This window comes from Hemitrygon akajei, chromosome 9 (assembly GCF_048418815.1).
Source record: "Hemitrygon akajei chromosome 9, sHemAka1.3, whole genome shotgun sequence".
Lineage (NCBI taxonomy): Eukaryota > Metazoa > Chordata > Chondrichthyes > Myliobatiformes > Dasyatidae > Hemitrygon > Hemitrygon akajei.
In genome coordinates, this window is record NC_133132.1 from 91083581 (window position 1) to 91090310 (window position 6730).

Below are 6730 nucleotides of genomic sequence, written 5' to 3' on the forward strand. Positions count from 1 at the left end.
ATTACCTCCTTGCTCTTATAAGTATGTTATATTGTTATATACTTATAACAATAAGTATACCGTTTTGGGTACTGTTGATGGGGACGACCTACCAGGGACAAGTTGCAGTGGTTGCGTCTCTGACACCGAGACTGGACCCTCAGCTCAGAAGGGAAGGAGGGAAAAGAGGAGAGCAGTAGTGATAAGGGATTCGATAGTTAGGGGGACAAATAGGAGGTTCTGTAGAAGAGATCGAGAATCCTGGGTGGTCTGTTGCCTCCCTCGTGCCAAGGTCCGTGATATCTCAGATTGAGTTCTCAGTATTCTCAAGAGGGAGGGTGAGTAGCCAGAAGTTGTGGTCCATGTAGGGACCAATGACGTGGGTAGGAAGAGTGAGGAGGTCCTGAAAAGTGAGTTTGGGGAGATAGGTGCCAAGTTAAAGGACAGGACCTCCAGGATAGCAATCTCAGGATTGCTACCAGTGCCACGTGCAGGTGGGTTTAGAAATAGTAAGATAGTGCAGATCAACACGTGGCTGAAGACATGGTGCAGGAGGGAGGGCTTCAGATTTATAGATAATTGGGCAGTTTTCCAGGGAAGGTGGGACCTGTTCTGGCGGGACGGTTTACATCTGAACTGGAGGGGGACAAATATTCTTGCAGGTAGGTTTGCTAGAGAGGCTCCAATGGATTTAAACTAGATATGAGGTGGGAGGGGAACCAGAGTGTCAGAACAGATGTATGGGAGAAGGAAGAAAAAGAAGATAGTAAAGTTCTTTGTAATGTTAGAGATAAACAGAGAGGAACAGGTGGAGAATTTCTTAAATGCATTTATTTTAATGCTAGGAGCATTGTAAGAAAGGCAGATGAGCTTAGAGCTTGGATTGATACCTGGAAATATGATGTAGTAGCTATTAGTGAAACATGGTTGCAGGAGGAGTGTGATTGGCAACAAAATATTCCTGGATTTCAGTGCTTCAGGTGTGATAGAATTGGAGGGACAAGAGGGGGAGGGGTTGCGTTACTTGTCAGAGAAAATATTACAGCGGTGCTCTGGCAGGATAGGTTAGAGGGCTCATCTAGGGAGACTATTTGGGTGGAATTGAGGAATGGAAAAGGTGTAGTAACACTTATAGGGGTGTGTTATAGACCACCTAATGGGGAGCGAGAATTGGAGGAGCAAATTTGCAAGGAGATAGCAGATATTTGTAGTAAGCGCAGGGTTGTGATTATGGGAGATTTTAATTTTCCACACATAGACTGGGAAGCCCATACTGTAAAAGGGATGGATGGCTTGGAGTTTGTAAAATGTGCGCAGGATAGTTTTTTGCAGCAATACATAGAGGTACCAATTAGAGAAGGGGCCGTGTTGGATCTTCTGTAAGGGAATGAAATAAGTCAGGTGATGGAGGTATGTGTTGGGGAGCACTTCGGGTCCAGTGATCACAATGCCATTAGTTTCAATATAATTATGGAGAAGGATAGGACTGGACCCAGGATTGAGATTTTTGATTGGAGAAAGGCTATACTTTGAAGAGATGTAAAAGGATTTAGAAGGAGGGGATTGGTACAATTTGTTTTATGGCAAGGATGTAATAGAGAAATGGAGGTCATTTAAAGGTGAAATTTTGAGGGTACAGAATCTTTATGTTCCTGTTAGGTTGAAAGGAAAGGTTAAAAGTTTGACAGAGCCATGGTTTTCAAGGGATATTGGAAACTTGGTTAGGAAAAAGAGAGAGATCCACAATAAATATAGGCAGCATGGAGTAAGAAGAATCTTAAGAAAGAAATTAGAAAAGCTAAAAGAAGATACAAGGTTGCTTTGGCAAGTAAGCTGAAAATAAGTCTGAAGGGTTTCTACAGTTATATTAATAGCAACAGGATAGTGAGGTATAAAATTGGTCCCTTAGAGAATCAGAGTGGACAGCTATGTGTGGAGCCAAAAGAGATGAGGGAGATTTTGAACAATTTCTTTTCTTCAGTATTCACTATGGACAAGGATATTGAATTGTATAAGGTAAGGGAAACAAGTAGGGAAGTTATGGAATGTATGACAATTAAAGAGGAGGAAGTGCTGGCGCTTTTAAGGAATATAAAAGTGGATAAATCTCCAGGTCCTGACAGGATATTCCCTAGGATCTTGAGGGAAGTTAGTGTAGAAATAGCAGGAGCTCTGACAGAAATATTTCAAATGTCATTAGAAACGGGGATGGTACCAGAGGATTGACGTATTGCTGATGTTGTTCCATGTCTAAAAAGGGTTATAAGAGTAAACCTAGCAATTATAGGCCTGTCAGTATGATGTCAGTGGTGGGTATTTTAATGGAAAGTATTCTTAGGGATGGCATATCTGGATAGACAGGGTCTGATTAGGAACAGTGAACATGGATTTGTGCATGGGAAGTCAAGTTTGACAAATCTTATTGAATTTTTTGAAGAGGTTACTAGAAAAGTTGATGAGGGTAAAGCAATGGAGGTTGTCTATATGGACTTCAGTAAGGCCTTTGACAAGGTTCCGCATGGAAAGTTGGTAAGGAAGGTTCAATCGTTAGGTATTAATATTGAAGTAGTAAAATGGATTCAACAGTGGCTGGATGGGAGATGCCAGAGAGTAGTGGTGGATAACTGTTTGTCAGGTTGGAGGCCAGTGACTAGTGGTGTGCCTCATGGATTTGTACTGGGTCCATTGTTGTTTGTCATATACATTAATGATCTGGATGATGGGGTGGTAATTTGATTAGTAAGTATGCCGATGATACTAAGATAGGTGGCCTTGTAGATAATGATGTAGGTTTTCAAAGCTTGCAGGGAGATTTAGGCCAGTTAGAAGAGTGTGCTGAATGATGGCAGATGGATTTTAATGCTGATAAGTGTGAGGTGCTACGTTTTGGTAAGAATAATCCAAATAGGACGTACATGGTATTGGTAGGGCATTGAAGAATGCAGTAGAACAAAGTCATCGAGGAATAATGGTGCATAGTTCCCTGAAGGTGGAATCTCATGTGGATAGGGTGGTGAAGAAAGCTTTTGGTATGCTGGCCTTTATAAATCAGTGCATTGAGTATAGGAGTTGGGATGTAATGTTAAAATTGTACAAGACATTGGTAAGGCCAAATTTGAAGTATTGTGTACAGTTCTGGTCACCGAATTATAGGAAAGATGTCAACAAAATAGAGAGAGTACAGAGAAGATTTACTAGAATGTTACCTGGGTTTCAGCACCTAAGTTACAGGGAAAGGTTAAACAAGTTAGGTCTTTATTCTTTGGAGCGTAGAAGGTTGAGGGGGGACTTGATAGAGGTATTTAAAATTATGAGGGGAAAAGATAGAGTTGATGTGGATTGGCTTTTTTCCATTGAGAGTAGGGGAGATTCAAACAAGAGGACATGAGTTGAAAGTTAGGGGGCAAAAGTTTAAGGGGGAATTTCTTTACTCAGAGAGTGGTAGCTGTGTGGAAAGAGCTACCAGTAGAAGTGGTAGAGCCAGGTTCGGTATTGTCATTTAAAGTAAAATTGGATAGGTATATGGACAGGAAAGGAATGGAGGGTTATGGGCTGAGCGCCGGTCAGTGGGACTAGGTGAGAGTAAGTGTTCGGCATGGACTAGGAGGGCCGAGATGGCCTGTTTCTGTGCTGTAATTGTTATATGGTTATATGGTTATATTTTATTTCTCTTGAAATTAATGCTAACATTGCATTTCCTTCCTCACCAACTCAAACTGTGAATTAACATTTAGGAAATCCTGAACAAAGTCTCCAATGTTTCTTTGCAACTAGGATTTTAGTATTCTCTCCCAATTTAGAAAATAGTTAATGCCTTTATTCATCTACAAAAGTGCATGACCATACATTTCCTCACATGGTCTTCCATCTACCACTTCTTTGCCCATTCTCCAAATCTGTCCAAGTCCTTCTGTAGCCACCCTGATTCCTCAATACTACCTGCACCTCAGCCTATCTTCATATTGTCCACTAATAAGGCCAAAAAGTAATCAATTCTGTCATCCAAGTCATTGACATAAAACATAAAAAGATATTGTCCCAACAGCCAACACTGCGGAAAACAACTAGTCATGGCAGTCAATCAAAACTCTCCTTTATGCCCACTCTTTGCTTCCAGCCAATAGCCTATCCATGCTGGTATCTTTTCTGCAATACCAGGGGCTCTTATCTTGTTTAACAGCCTGATGTGCAGCACCTTGTCAAAGGCCTTCTGAAAATCCAGGTACATAACTTCCACTGATTCTCCTCTGTCTATCCTGCTTATTAGTTCCTCAAATAATTTTAACAGATTTGTCAAGCAAGATTGTCCCTTAAGGAAACCATGCTGACTTTAGCCTCTTCTACCATGCGCCTCCAAGTATCCCGAAACCAGATCTGTAACACTGGACTCTAACATCTTACCAACCACTGATGTCAGGCTAACTGGCCTATAAATTCCTTTCTTCTGCCTTCTTACCTTCTTGAAGACAGGAGTGACATTTGCAATTTTCGTGTCCTCTGCAACCATTCCAGAGTCAAGTGTTGTTGAAGGTCATTACTAATGCCTTGACAATCTCTTCAGCCACCTCTTTCATAACCCTAGGGTGTAGTCTATCTGGTCAAGGTGACTTATCTACCTTCAGATCTTTCAACTTCCCAAGCACTTTCTCCCTAGAAATAGGAACTGCATTCACTTCTGCCTCCTGACACTCTCTAATTTCTGGCATACTGCTAGTGTCTTCCACAGTGAAGGCATAGCAAAATACAGCAAAAAGCTTGGAACACACACAAAATGCTGGAGGAACTCAACAGGCCAGGCAGTATCTATGGAAAAAAGTACAGTTGAAACCAGCCCAAAACATCAACTGTACTTTTTTCCTTACATGCTGCCTGGCCTGCTGAGTTCTTACAGCATTTTATGTGTATTGCACGGATTTCCAGCATCTGCGGATTTTCCCTTGTTTGTGACAGCAAAATACTTATTCAATTCATCTGCCATTTCCTTGTCCCTCAATACTATCTCTCCAAAGTTATTTTCCAGTGGAACAATATCTACTCTTGCCCCTCTTTTATGCTTTAGGCATCTGAAGAAACTTTTGGTATCCCTTTTTACTTACCTTCATATTCTATCTTTACCTTCTTAATTACTTTTTAGTTGACTTCTGTTAATTTTTAAGTTTCCCAGTCCTCTATCTTCCCTCTAATGTTTGTTCTATGATATACCCTCTCTTTACTTTCCGGTTGGCTTTGACTGCCTTTGTCAAACTCAGTTGCATCATCCTGGCCTAGAATAATTCTTCTTCTTTGCAATGTATCTATCCTGTGCCTTCAAATTTGCCCTCAGAAATTCCAGCCATTGCTGCTCTGTTGTCATCCCTGCTAGTGACCCCTTCCAGTCAACTTTGGCCAGCTCCTCTCTCATGCCTTTGTAATTCTCCTTACTCCGCTTTATTACTGATACATCTGACTTTAATTTCTCCCTCTCAAACCGCAGGATGAATTCTATCATATTATGATCACTGCCTCCTTAGGGTTCCTTTAAAATAAGCTCCGTATTCAAATCCAGAATGCACACAATCCAGAATAAATGATCCTCTTGTGAGCTCAACCACAAGCTGCTCTAAAAAGCCAACTTGAAGACTATAAATTCTTTCCCATGTAATCCAGCAGTAGCCTAATTTTCCCGATCTACCTGCATATTGAAATGCCCCATGACTATTGTAACATTGTCCATTTGAAAAGCCTTTTCTATTTCTCCTTGTAATTTGTAAATCACATCCTGGCTACTGTTCAGAGGCCTATATATAAATCACATCAGGGTTGTTTTACCTTGCAGTTTCTTAACTCTAGCTACATGGATTCCAGATCTTCAGCTCCTATTTTTTTTTACCATCATAGCCATACCATCCCTCTGCCCATCAGCCTGTCCTTTTGATACAATGTGTATCCTTGGATGTTAAGCTCTCAACTATAATCTTCTTTCAACCATGACTCAGTGATGCCCAAAACATCATACCTGCCAATTTCAAATCTGCACTACAAGATCTTCTACTTTATTCTGTATACTGCAAGCACTCAAGTATAAAACCTTCAATCTTGTATCCAACATCCTTTTCAATTTTGTCCCTGCTGCATTGCAATTTATTCCACTGATTTCAATTTTGCCCTATCATTTGCCTGTCCTTCCTGACAGTCCCACCACACACTTCATCAACTTGTATGCCAACTGCCCCATCCTCAGTCATAGAAACATAGACCCTTCGAGCCTGCACCGCCATTCAGTATGATCATGGCTGATCATCCAACTCAGAACCCTGTACCTGCTTTCTCTCCATACCCCCTGATCCCCTTAGCCACAAGGGCCATATCTAACTTCCTCTTAAATATAGTCAATGAACCGGCCTCAACTATTTCCTGTGGCAGAGAATTCCACAGATTCAACACTCTCTGTGTGGAGAAGTTTTTCCTCATCTCGGTCCTAAAAGGCTTCCCCTTTATCCTTAAGTCCTCGTTCTGGACTTCCCCAACATCGGAAACAATCTTCCTGCATCTAGCCTGTCCAATCCCTTTAGAATTTTATACGTTTCAATAAGATCCCCTCTCAATCTTCTAAATTCCAGTGAGTATAAGTCTAGTCGATCCAATCTTTCTTCATATGGAAGTCCTGCCATCCCAGGAATCAATCTGGTGAACCTTCTCTGTACTCCCTCTATGGCAAGAATGTTTTTCCTCAGATTAGGGGACCAAAACTGCACACAATATTCTAGGTGCA